Source organism: Mustela lutreola, chromosome 5 (genome assembly GCF_030435805.1).
Source record: "Mustela lutreola isolate mMusLut2 chromosome 5, mMusLut2.pri, whole genome shotgun sequence".
Lineage (NCBI taxonomy): Eukaryota > Metazoa > Chordata > Mammalia > Carnivora > Mustelidae > Mustela > Mustela lutreola.
This window is the reverse complement of record NC_081294.1, coordinates 75987113-76001348: the sequence shown is the minus strand read 5'-3', so window position 1 is coordinate 76001348 and position 14236 is coordinate 75987113. Positions and strand designations below refer to the sequence as shown.

The 14236-nt window shown below is 41.1% G+C and overlaps 1 protein-coding gene and 1 pseudogene across 5 annotated transcripts in view; one reads left to right on the top strand and one right to left on the bottom strand.

Moving 5' to 3' along the window:
- The window catches only part of KLHL3 (kelch like family member 3), a 312385-nt gene that overhangs the window by 58036 nt on the left and 240113 nt on the right, over nt 1-14236 (top strand). The window lies entirely within an intron of this gene.
- Nucleotides 2843-13614, bottom strand: LOC131831144 (glyceraldehyde-3-phosphate dehydrogenase-like; annotated as a pseudogene).

Below are 14236 nucleotides of genomic sequence, written 5' to 3'. Positions count from 1 at the left end.
AGAAAGGGATAAGAGAATAAAATATAGAGTAATTTAAACAAATGTACAGGATTTAATCAGTAGTATCTCTTAGATGCAGCAAGATTAATAATAGATAGTAATAGTAGTAATGGTAATAATAATAATAATAATAAATAAATGATAATTACTGAGTGCTTTCTTTGTACCAGGCACTATGATGAGGGCTTTAATGTACATTACCTAATAACCCACATAGTAACCCTAAAAATTTGCTACTACTTTCGTTGCCTTTTAAAGATAAGGAAACTGGGGTGCCTGGGTTGACCCAGTGGATTAAGCCTCTGCCTTCAGCTCGGGTCATGATCTCAGGGTCCTGGGATCGAACCCCGTATTGAGCCCCGCATCGGGCTCTCTGCTCATGGGGAGCCTGCTTCTCCCTCTCTCTGCCTGCCTCTCTGCCTACTTGTGATTTCTCTCTCTGTCAAATAAATAAAATCTTAAAAAAAAAGATAAGGAAACTGAAGCTTAAAAAGATTGAATAACTTTACCCTATCACATAGATCATAAGTGGATATAATGGAAAGTATATTGGGATGGCTTTTATAGGTCATATTTTATAAAGAGAGCTGAAGCCTAGAGAGAAGTAAGTAGTCCGTAGGTACAGAGCAGGATGATGTCAGAGCCAAATTTAAAGTTCATCCCTTAATTTTATAGCTCTTGAATACTTTTAAAATTCTTTTATAATAGAAAATTTCAAATGTATGTATCAGCTTCTATGATTACTTATATGCAACCAGTCTTATTAAACATCATATTATTTCATCTCTAAATATGCCAGAATGTTTCTCTAGAAGAGAAAATAATAAAAAAAATAAGAATACCATTATTGCTCCTAAAATTAAAAGTGATTCTGTAATACCATCAACTAGCTTGTTCGGTTTGAATATGAATTTCCAGTTGTTTCATAAATGTCCCAAATTTTTCTTAGAGTTTATTTGCTTGAATCAAGAGCTGCATAAGGTCCATACATTACAATACATTGATATATCTTAAGTCTCTTTGACCTATAGCTTTCTTTCCACCTTTTAAGTTTTCTTGTAATTTAAATTGTTGAAGAAAACTGGTTGTTTATTCTACAGAGTTTCCTGCAATTTTGATTTTTTTGCTTGTATCATTGTGGTGTAGTTTTAATATGTTCCTCTGTCCTCTGTATGTCCTATGAATTGGTAGTTACATTTACAGACTTGATCAGAGTCAAATTTGATACATCCTTTTTTTTTTTTTGCAAAGCCACTTCATAAATGATGTATCATCAGGAGGCACATGATTTCTGATTATCTAATTTATTGTGATGTTAGTAGTCATTGATGATTAATGCATCAATTTATTTAGGGTTGCAAAGCCTTCCAATTCCAGCCATGACAGAGTTTCAGGATGAAAATATACTTCTCACCTTAAATGAACAAAAACCCAACAAGAAATATAAAACAATGTTATAGATATTGGACAACAGGTATCACACAAGTGTGATCTCTCTTTTTTTTTTTTATTAATAAGTAACGCATTATTTGCCCCTGGGGTACAGGTCTGTGAATCGTCAGGCTTACGTACTTCACAGCACACAAGTGTGATCTTTAAAGGAAGGGGAATAGTATAATGTCTGACTTCTAATGAAAAATTGTAGGGCATGCAAAGAAACAAGATCATATATTCAGGGCGCCTGGGTGGCTCAGTGGGTTAAGCCGCTGCCTTCGGCTCAGGTCATGATCTCAGGGTCCTGGGATCGAGTCCCGCATCGGGCTCTCTGCTCAGCAGGGAGCCTGCTTCCCTCTCTCTCTCTGCCTGCCTCTCCATCTACTTGTGATTTCTCTCTGTCAAATAAATAAATAAAAAATCTTTAAAAAAAAAAAAAAAAAAAAAAAAAAAAAAAAAGATCATATATTCATAACATGGATAAAATTCCATTAATAGAAACAGAATCCAGAGATGAGAGCATAGAATTAGTAGACAAAGATAATAAAACAGCTATTATAAATATACTTCAGTTGCTAAAGAGGTAGAAGAAAAGATGAGCATAATAAGGAGGAAAAATAGAAGATATTAAAAAAAGACCCAAATGTAGGAATTAAAAATATTTGAGATGAGAAATATGTTGGATGGAATTAATAGATTAGACACAGTAGAAGAACAGATTGGACAGTTGAAGGCATAACAATAGAAGCTTTCCAAAATAAAACACAAAGAAAAAAGACTGAAAAAAAAAAAAGCAAAGCAAAACAATGAATAGAGCATCAGTAAGCTGTGGGACAGTATCATGTAATTGGAGCTGGGGAAGGGCAGTGATACCAGAAAAATATTTGAAGGAATAATGGCACCTTAAAAGGATCTGGAGACCTCTTTTTCTGTTGTGATGAAAGATAAAATTGCTTCTCAGCAGGTAAAGAATGGTTTCATCATGAGCAGGCATAAATCTCTAAACTAGACTGACCCTTTTAGAGTACATGATGACCGCCTATATGATAGGTTATATTACCTATATGATAGGTTATATTACCATTAAGGAAATGGAAAAATTGTGATGTTTGTCTTTTATCTTCCTTTTTTTCCATCCTTAAATCTCTCTTATCCACTTTTTTTTTTTTTCTGGGTGCAGTATATTTTATTGATGGTACATGACAAGGTAGGATACTTCAAACCCCTCCCCTTCTTCAGGATGTCTGGAATAGAAACTGGGTAGATGCTGGGAGATTCTCGGTGTGTTAGGGAACAGACTGGAGCAAGAACTCCCCAGAAGCTGAGGGCCTCTCTCTTCTTCCTGTTCTCACTGAGTCTGGTGGTCTGGGGGGCTCTTACTCCTTGGAGACCATGTGGACCATAAGGTCTACCGCCTGGTTGCTGTAGTGAAATTCATTGTCATACCAGGAAATGAGCATGACAGAGTAATCATTGAGAGTAATGCCAGCTCCAGCATCAAAAGTGGAAGCATGTTAAAGTTGTAGGAGACAACCTGGTCCTCTGTGTAGCCCAAGGTGCCCTTAAGGGGGCACTCCAATCCTTGCTTCACCACCTTCTTGATGTCATTGTATCTGGCAGCTTCATCTAGGTGGCAGGTCAGATCCATGATAACAAGGTTAGGGTGGGACACGGAAGGCCATACCAGTGAACTTCCCAGTTCAGAGATGACCTTTGCTCCAGGCTTAGCTGCACCAGTAGAAGCAGGAATGATGTTCCGGGCAGTTCCTCAGACATCATACAGCTTCCCAGAGGGACAATCTATGGTCTTCTGGGTGACTTTGATAACTTGGACTGTGGTTATGAGTTCCTCCATGGTGCCAGAGTTTTCCTGAATGACCTTGGCCAGAGGGGCCAAGCAGTTGGTGAGGCATTGCTGATAATCTTGAGGGAGCTGTCTTACTTCTCATGGTTCATGCCCATCACAGACATGGAGGCACCAGCAGAAGGGGCAAAAATGATAACGCTCCTAGCCCCATCCTTCAAGTGAGTCCCATCTTCTCCATGGTGGTGAAGACCCCAGTGGACTCCACAACATACTTGGGATGAGCATCACCCCATTTGATGTTGGTGGGATCTTGCTCCTAGAAGATCAGGATGGGCTTTCCATTGATGACAGGTTTCCTGTTCTCAGCCTTGACTGTGCCTTTGAATTTTATGTGGATGGAATCATCCTGGAACATGTAGACCATGCAGCTGATGACAGTGAATGGGCCATTGATGGTGACAGTACCCAATTTGCCAGAGTTAAAACTAGCCCTGGTGCCCAGTACAGTCAAATCCCTTTACTGCAACCTCCACCACTGTGTCTCAGGTATGTGGCTGGCATTGCACCAGAAGATGTGGCTGTCTATTGAACAAAGGGAAGAAGAGAGCCTCTCTTATCCACTCTTAATGTGATTCCTTTCACTTCCCCACTGAATACTCCCAAAGTGTCCCTGGCTACCCAAGGAAGTCCTGTACCCATTTCCTGAGCTTCCACCTGGGTTCCAGGATCCTTTCATTTACCCATGCATCCATCCCCAGCCTCCTGTAATGAAATTTTGACCCGTTTTGGTCTAGTCAGTTCATATTAGGGGTTAATCCTTGATAATCATTCCTTGTGAGTTCCAATAATTTCATGTACAACATTTAAAAAAAATATTTTATTTATTTACTTGAGAGAGAGAGAGAGAGAGAGAGAGAGAGCATGAGAGGAGAGAGGGTCAGAGGGAGAAGCAGAGCAGGGAGCCGGATGCAGGACTCGATCCTGGGACTCCAGCATCATGACCTGAGCTGAAAGCAGTTGTTCAACCAACTGAGCCACCAAGGTGCCCCATTTTTCATGTACAACATTAATAAGTTAGTATTCACATTCAAAAGGCCATCCAAAGATATACTTTAATTGCTATTTGGTGACTTAAGGTTCAACTTAAATAGAAATTTTTGTTCAAAAGTAATTTCAGGTACTGAGTCATATACTATGTTAGGTGCTAGGGCAGAATGAGTAAGACCTAGCTTCTGTCCTCTGGAGTCTCTCAGACCTGAAAGACAGACTTACAAACAAACACAAATTGGTGTCACATAAATACAGTAAAGGAGATGTGTACAAAAGTTCTGAGCACTCACTGGGAAACAACTGACATAACCTGTGGCACTCAAGAAAAGAGACTTTTGTGATGGCTCTGAAGGAGAAACAGGTAAAAGAGCTTGAGAAGGTGAAGGTAATGTCTGGCAAAGGAAATATAAAAAGCACAGAGATAAGGAATATCAGTGGCTGTGTATTAAGTCTTTACTGTATGTCAGGCACAAAGCCAGGTGCTTTGCATATATTTATATCACTTGACTCTCACAAAAATCTTTTATTATTTTTTTTAAAGATTCATTTATTTGAATGAGGTGAGGGAGAGGCAAGTGGACATAATTTTCAAGAGGACTCCCCAGTGAGTGGTGGAGCTGGACGCCAGGCTTGATCCTAGGACCCAAGGGATCATGACGTGACCTTGGCCAAAACCAAGAGTCAGACAATTAACTGACTGAGTCAGGCACTCCTCACACACTTAATATTTACATGCATTTGTAATTATGTTCTTTCCTTCTTTTCACCACTAGGCAACAAAGTCTTAATCAAAGGGTTTGATTGTCTTTTTCATGAAAATGTCCTTTTCATTTAGTAAATGTGGTCTACTCACTTAGTGAATGAATGAGTGAAACTAAAAGAATACTTATGGTGGTGGGAAGTTGTGGCACTGGGCTTTGCAATTCTATATCAAAGAAGTTACGGTTGCCTTGGAGAAACTGGGAAGTCTCAGATTAATTTGAGGCTACACCTATAAGCCAGTTGAACCTTACAACCCCAGCTTTGCCCTTCAGGTTTCAGTGAGCATGACACGATTATGGGGTGAGCCAGTTGCACTTCCCTGTACAACTTAAAAAAAAAAATTGAACTGAGCCACCAATATTATGATCTCTAATGCAGGAACAGAACAACACTTGAAGAAGTAGTTTTTGTGGATTTCTGGGTCTTGTGGCTCCCTTGACTGGGATCCATTTGGTGTTCAGCCTTTAGCTATAAATAAATCTCGAGCCCCCATGGCTGGTCTGGTCTGGGGAGCCAAGGAAGGCAGAGCAGCTGGAGAGGCCTAGAGATGTTAGCCAAGAATGTGCTACCTAGGATGTTAGCCAAGAATGTGCTACCTTTTTCTATAGACATGCAACCTAATTATGGTCTTTGGCCAGTTTTGTCTGGGGAAGAAATTGAGCTTTCCTCTTTGTAAGCCTCCTTCTCTCATTTCCTAATCCTAGAGAGAGCATACCTAAACCTGTTTCATCTCCACCCTGCACAATGGATTCAACAAATCACCTGATTTAGAGTCAGGAGATGTGGGTGCAAATTCTGACTACCTGTTAGTGACTGTGTGACTGTAGGCAAGTGATGTAATTTCTTCTGTCGTAAAATGGAGCTTTACCTCCTTCCCACCACATAGTTGTTGAGAGAATGAAATGAGATAATAGGGTTGAAAGTGTTTTGTGAGTTATCAAGCTCTGTGTAATTGTACTGGAGGAGGAGGATGTGCTTTCCTGAGGGGCATTTAGACTGGGGGACCCAGATCAAGTAAACCCTTCTTTCTCAACTGCCCAGTGTGCCACAAGGTGGCAGCAGGATCCTGTCTTTGCTCCTGTCTTTAGCATAGGGGGAAAAAATGGGAAAAGGATTTGGATGCTGCTTTGCTCTGCTCTGCAAAGGTGAACAGGATTTATTCCTTTACCACTGCCTACATTTCTCACTCTACCGAATCCTTCAACTCCACATAAAATAATTTCTCAAAGGACTCACATTCTTAAATCCGAATCCCAGGGCACTTCCCCTACTGTGGAAGTTAATCCAACCCTGGCAGGTCTTGTTTAATGGTTGCAAATCTGTTCTGAGCTTTGGGCTTTAGTACAACTCTTGCCCTCCTGGGATTTCACTGCTATAGACTCCAAACTCACTGTTGTCTTCTTCCTTGAATCAGAGCTCTACTGGCCCTGGAAAACCAGCTAATCCAACTTCTCATTACAGAAGTGGAAACTGAGGCACAGGGAAGGGAAATAATCTGTTCATGATTAAACAATTAGTTCATTCAAGAGTTTGGACTTTAATCCAGCTTTCTTCCTGTGGATTCAGCCCCTCTGCAAATGTATTTTCCAGGTGTTTTGAAAGGTTTTTGAAGCAGCTTTATTTCTCCCAGTGGTGAGAATTTTGAGGGTTCTCTGAGGCAGAGGGAAACAGGAGACCTCTCTAGACCCACTCCAAAAATAAATTAGTCAATCAGCTAATTAGCTAATTAGATGATTAATTAATTAATTATTTGACAGAGATAGTGAGAGAGGGAACAGAAGTGGAGAGGGGGAGAGGGAGAGGGAGAAGCAGATTCCCCACTGAGCAGGGAGCCCAATGTGGGCTGGGACCCTGGGATCATGACCTAAGCCAAAGGACGTTCAATGACTGAGCCTCCCAGGCACCCCAACAGAAATATTTTGAAGCAGCTTTGCCAAAAGTACATCACTAGGAATTGCCAAATATCTGAAAGGTAGACATTAGAAACTCTCAGGGAGGGGTGCCTGGATGGCTCAGTGGGTTGGGGCCTCTGCCTTCGGCTCAGGTCATGATCCCAGAGTCCTGGGATTGAGCCCCGCATCGGCTCTCTGCTCCTTGGGGAGCCTGCTTCCTTTCTCTCTGCCTTCTTCTCTCTCTTCCTGCCTCTCTGCCTACTTGTGATCTCTGTCTGTCAAATAAATAAATAAAATCTTAAAAAAAAAAAAAAAAGAAACTCTCAGGGATGCAGCAGATGTTGTGTCAGGAGAGGGGAAGAATCCACTTAAAGGACAGGTTTCATTGTATGGGTTTTTGCATGAGGGTTGTCTTCCCAATTATATTCTCAGAGGCAATGTTCAAATGAGACCATTCTCAGTTTGCCATAGCTGAAGGCAAAAGAAGGCAGGAATGAGGGAAGCCAGCCTTAAACATTTGTTCTCTTGTGCAGGGCATTCTCTGTACAAGTAAATCCATATAAAAGGGAGCAGAGTGGTAAAGTAAGAGCTTGTGACTTGAGGGTCTGATAAATATTGGTTCAAAGCCTGGCCTAGTTACTTACTTTTATAGGTAATTATTGTAAGCCTTAGTTTTCTTATCTATAAAATGGGCACAATGATATCTACCTTATTAACTCTATAACTTTGGACAGGTTATTTAACCATTGCGTGCCTAGATTACATTGTCTGTAAAATGAGAATAATAGTAAAATGAGAAGTCCCTTTTCACAAGTGTATAAGGATTAATGTTATTACCTAGAATCATGCATAGTAAGCAATTGGAAAGTATTAGCTGTTGTTATTATTATTACCACCATACAGAGTTGTTGTGAGTCTTAAATGGAACAGTGTATGTAAAGCTTTTTTTTTTTTTAAAGATTTTATTTATTTGACAGAGAGAGAGATCACAAGTAGGCAGAGAAGCAGGCAGAGAGAAAGAGGAGGAAGCAGGCTCCCTGCTGAGCAGAGAGACTGTTGTGGGGCTCGAGGTGGGGCTCGATGTGGGATGCGATGTGGGGCTCGATCCCAGGACCCTGGGATCATGACCTGAACTGAAGGCAGAGGCTTTAACCCACTGAGCCACCCAGGTGCCCCAAGCTTTTAAAGAGAATAAGCACTCATTAAGGTGGTATTTATTTTTATTTATATGTAATAACCACAATGATGTAGATAGTATTCACAGTAAATGAACCTGCTTACTTATAATCTAGGTAAAAATATTTTTTTGTCATTTGTTTTTTGTGTATTCTTACTCTGTTATTTGAGGATAATTCTTGGCTTTTTGAATTAGGATTCATCTTCTTTTTACTAATCTAAAGACAACAAGAGTGATTAGCATTTTTGAGCTTTTACTTTGTGCCAGATCCAATGCTCTATGTACATTGTCTCAGAAGGATTCCGTAACTTGTTTATGTTTACAGAGCAAACAAGTGATAGGACTGGGATTTGAACCCAGGCAGTCCTATTCCAGAGTGTGCTTTCTTGACTATTTTTTTTTTTTAATTTTTAAATTTCTTTTCAGCATAATAGTATTCATTGTTTTTGCACCACACCCAGTGCTCCATGCAATACGTGCCCTCCTTAATACCCACCACCTGGCTATTTCTTTCTTTTTTTTTTTTTTTTAAGATTTTATTTATTTGACAGACAGAGATCACAAGTAGGCAGAGAGGCAGGCAGAGAGAGAGAGAGGAGGAAGCAGGCTCCCCGCTGAGCAGAGAGCACGATGTGGGACTCGATCTCAGGACCCTGAGATCATGACCTGAGCTGAAGGCAGAGGCTTAACCCACTGAGCTACCCAGGCACCCCCCGCTTAACCCACTGAGCCACCCAGGCACCCCCCACCTGGCTATTTTTTACTCATCTGTCTGCCTTAAAAAATGTTTAAACAGAAGGGGATTCCATTTCTTACTAGTAGAATTCCAATACCCTAGAGCCAAAAGATACTAAAGAATTAATAATTGATTTATAAAATATCAGGCACAGTAAAAATGTTTCTAACCTTTGACCTGACATATCCACTTTTAGGAACTGTCATAAAGAAATAATCCAAAATACAATCAAAGTTTTATCACAATGTCATTTTATTACAGTGCATTTATAATATGGAAAACTGATGCAATCTAAACATCTAACTACAGAAATGATTAGTAAAAATATTGTATATCTACTTGATGAATTATTATGTAGTTTTGAGTAATCATGAATGCTGATGCTATTTGGAATTAATTAATTAATTAATTAATGGTGAAAAGACATTTGGGCTATTTTTCTCTAGGGCCTTCCTTTCTTTTCTCTTTCAAAATTTTAGAGGGTTTTCCAAAGTGGGAATTGAACTTCTAACTCTGAGATCAAGAGTCGCATGCTTTACTGAGCCAGCCACTGCCCCCATGCCTTCCTTTCTAACAACATGGTTTTTCTTGGTCAACTAATGTATACAACTTTCTTATGTGAATCTTCTTGATGGACTTGCAAGGAAATTTTCCAACATTCAAAGGCCCTCAACCTATTTTGTTCTAGCTTCTGAAGTAGGTGACATGGGCTACCACTTTATGTGAGATCACTGGTTCTGGTCTGGTCTGGTTCTGGTTCTGGTCACATTTTGGTTCTGTGTTGTGGAGGTAGGCTCACTGAAGGCCATTGACCGTGGCCAATCCTTCCTCTTAGTATACAAAGGTAAAAGGGTCAGAGTAGGTTGCCTGGTCCAGGCTGACAGAGAAAGTGGAGAGCTGGTATTCACTTTGGTGGGCAGCCTTGGGCCATAAATCCTTGACTACCCCCCACACCACCTGCAAGCGTGGGTGGGACACAGAGACACTCCTCTTCTCCTCCTTTCCTGTTGACAGTGACTGTCAGCTGGGGTTTAGCTAAGGCCAAAACACTTTGATGTGGCTTCTCCTTGTGTCTTGAGCTTCCTCACAACTGGGTGGTTGGATTTCAAGGACAAATGTCCTATACTTTTAGAGGAGTGGGGACACTTCCCCTGGTGCTGTTCTGAAGGTGTCTGATGAAGCCACCTGAAGGCCTTCAGGATAAATCTGGAAGGCTTTGGGAAAGCTGAAAATGATCTGTCTCCTTTCTCTGCTCTGCAAGATTTTCTGGAAGACTTTCCTAAGTGTGAACTGCATAGGATGCTATTCTTCTCTACTGCCCTTACATCAGGAGAGAGTCTTGTTTAGGGCCCTGTCTCATTTCATAAGACAAGATCTGCACAGTGTAGGAGCATAGTTGTCATTCTGTTGATTGGGAAATTGAGCCAGAAAGGGGCTGTCATATATTCCATGAAGGTCCAACCATGCACTCTATGCCTGTGTATGGTTAGAAAAGAACCTAGATGTCCATCAACAGATGAATGGATAAAGAAGATGTGGTGTGTACACACACACACACACAGGAATAGTATGCAGCCTTCAGAAAACGAAATCTTGCCATTTGCAACAACATGAATGGAATTAGAGGGTGTTATGTTGAGTGAAATAAGTCAGTCAGGGAAAGACAATTAGCATATGATCTCTCTGATATGAAGAATTTTAGAGGCAGGATAGGGGGTCATGGCGGGTAGGGAGGGAAAAAATGAAACAAGATGGGATAAGGAGGGAGACACATTGTAAAAGACTCTTAATCTCAGGAAACAAACTGAGGGCTGCTTGGGCGTGTGGGGGGAGAGCTATGGTGGCTGGGTGATGGACATTGGGGAGGGTATGTGCTATGGTGAGTGCTGTGAATTGTGTTAAGACTGATGATTCACGGGCGCCTGGGTGGCTCAGTGGGTTAAGCGGCTGCCTTCGGCTCAGGTCATGATCTCAGGGTCCTGGGATGGAGTCCCACATCGGGACTCAGCAGGGAGCCTGCTTCCTCCTCTCTCTCTCTGCCTGCCTCTCTGCCTACTTGTGATCTCTGTCTGTCAAATAAATAAATAAAATCTTTAAAACAAAAATCTGTAAAAGAAAAAAAAAAGACTGATGATTCACAGACCTGGACCCCTGAAGCAAATAATACATTGTATGTTAATAAGAAAGAAAAGAAAAGCAGCAGAGAGTTTTCTCCTAGCGTTGTTATGTTGATTATCCAAGATAAAACAGTTAAATCACACAGTGACAGACTTGGTACAGTGATTAACAATGTCAGTTGCAGTAGGTAGGCTGGCTATCCTGTTATGGATGTGAGCCAGTAAGATGCCCGTGTGATCCTGTTTGGAAATTTGTGAGGAAACAGATGCTGTATGTGAACTCACGAGAAGATGAATAAATAATACATATTTTCTTGTTTTTCTTGAATAAATAATACATATTTTCTTGGTTATTAATATTCACTTTCTTCACTCTGGCAAGATTCATAGGACAAAGGGATTCTCAATCCTGTTTTTATATCTATCTATCTATCTATCTATCTATCATCTTTTTAATTATTTATTTGAGAGAGAGAGAGAGGCAGAGGGTGAGGGAGAAGCAACTCCCCGCTGCAGAGAGTCCAGCTCTGGGCTTCATCCCAGGACCCTGAGATCATGACCTGAATGAAGGAGCCACTTAATTGACTGAGCCACCCAGGCACCCCTCATTCCTGTTATATATAATGATTTGAGGAATTTGGGTAAATTCTTAAGGTTGGTTTTTATCTAGCTGATAGAAAGTCAGTAAACTTACCTTTACTCATCAAGTAGATATGGCCCTGTGCTGGTCACTCAGTGAGAGTCGAGATGTAAGGGCCTGAGTATATGGCTGAGGTGCTCCCAGTTTTGTTGGGGACAGGCTGGCAGCCTGGAAGCATCGTACTGTGCATAGAAATGGAGAAGGGGTGGGTGGGCATCAGGAATAGATGTCTTTGTGTACATGTACATGCTGAGCGGGCCCAAGGACTGGAGACACAGTGTGAGTCAGGCCTGCCAAGCAAAGGCTCTGTAGGGAAGGTGAGTCTTGGATGAAGGAAATTATGGATCAAAACTGGTTGCTTTCCAGACCAGAGGAAGAGATGAAGGGCAAAGGCCCAGAGACTGCAGTGACCATATGTTGTGGAAAAAATAAATGACTGTCTCAACTGGAGTAGAAGGGCCACCTTGGGAAGGTCGAGTGGTGAGCTTTGCTTTGTTTTTTTAAAAGTACAAGATCTTTAAAACATATAGTGTAGATAATTAAAAACACATAGTTGTTGGTCATCTTCTTCCAGCTTTCTGACCCAGATTCGAGGATAGCGAATTTTATTTTTAGTTATCTTTTTCTTGACCATTTTTAGGAGTCTGTGACTATGATGTTGCTGTGCCAAGAAGGTAGGACAAAAAGGAATAGCAGTGTAGAAAGAAGCTTTTTCATTATCTTAGGAAGAAGCTGTAAGGGAATGCTTTTGGTCCATTAATTGATGGTCCTATGAGCACCAGAGCAGGAGTCACATGGAACAAACATTCATGACAAAAGTCAAGGCTTAAGGACTGAACAGCAAACCTGTCATTCCTAGAATTTTAGAAAATGAAAAATGATAGAATGATACTCAGGTAATGATTGATAATCATTTTCTCTTATAAAATGAAGAATGATAATCATGAGGTATTGTAAAGCCCTTCATGATCCCCTGTAAAGGCTATGAACTGACTTGTCTGAATCAAGATACCAATAACTTCAGATCCTTTGTAGTAGAGACTTCTGGTGTTCACCTATATCTGATTCTCTTCTTCTAGGCACACTACCGGGTTGTATTTTCCCATTTCTTGCATTTAGGTGGGCACATAGGAATATTTCTGGCCAGAAGTTGTGAGCAGAATTGGTGTGTATGTCACTTTCAGGCCAAAGCATTTAACTGCTGGTGTGAGACTTTTCAGCTCCTTCTGTCCTTGCCTTAGTAACTGAAATGGTTGTGTATTCTAGATGATATAACTACAAGATGGCAGAGCCTCAATATCTTGGGTCCTTGAGTAATTATGCAGAGCAGACCTCACCGCCGCCCCCACCCCCCACCCCCCATTCCACCTCCTGCCACTCCCAGGCCCAGCCCTGGGAGACTGGGTATTGCTTATTGCCATAGCAAGTACTAGTCTATCCTGACAAAATAACCATTCCTGCTCAATTCTCTTATTTTTTTTCTTGCCATTCTTAGGACTTAGAAGATGCATGTATTCACTCCTAGGGAGTGGGGTAAATGAGTCATGTTTGGGAGGGAGGAGGGGAGAGGAAGAGGGTGGATTTAGCTGGAAGTAGTGATTATAGAATTGCTTCTGGTGTGTGATGAGGGCAGGAGAAGAAGGAAAAAGGGATACACTGAGAGAACTGTTGTTTGTTCATCATCATCGTGGGTATTATGGTCTGTCTTGGTGGGGGCGATCATGAACCACAAATGCTGTCTGCACAGATTTGCCCATGTCTACCCCTTGACCTACCTGCACAGGCCTTCCCCTGAGAAGTCTTTGAGTGGTGACAGAGCAGAAAGGAAACTTTGGAAAGTTTGGCAGTTAAATCCACAGTCAGCTTTAAAGGCTGAAGTTTCAAGGCTCTGAGACTGATAGTTGATATAATTTCTTTGAAGACTCATTATGTAAGAAGTCAGCTCATGCAGCTTCATTTCATTTGAAGCCTCTTTGTGAATTTGAGAATCTTCAGCCATTAATCATGGTCAGTTCGGTTAGAGAATACATATTGTCTTAATGTAACTTACTCCAAAAATTCTTCTCACCAGCCTTCTCACTTAATTCTGCTACTGACTAGCTTTGTGGTAGATAGCAAGTCCCTTTCCCCCAGAACCTCAGTCCTCTCTGTAAACTGTTCCAGCCCTGAAATTCTAAAGTTCAGAGGGGAGAATAATACTGTTTCCAGTTTGTGGGTTGAAGGTTCTAGGGCGAGAGAGGGAAGGGAGTTAACTCTGATCCATGTTTAACACTTGCAGAGGCTGTTCTTGTTCCCTCCCCCATAAGATGGTGATAGTGCAGTGTGCATGTGAAATTGCTTTAAAGCTTCCTCCCTGGGGCTCTCCGTGCCTTGAGGTCAGTAACCTGGTTTCATTTGTCTCTGCCTCTCATGTACGTGACATAGATCTTGCTACAGGGTAGATGCTTAGTAAAGTTTGCTGACTTGAAATGGAGTAAATACTTGGTGTTTCTTAAAAAAAAATTTTTTTATAGGGGCACCTGTATGGTACAGTCAGTTAAACATCTGATCTTGATTTCAGCTTAGGTTGTGATTTTGGGTCTCGAGATCAAGCCCTGCGTTGAACACTGAGATCAGGTCTG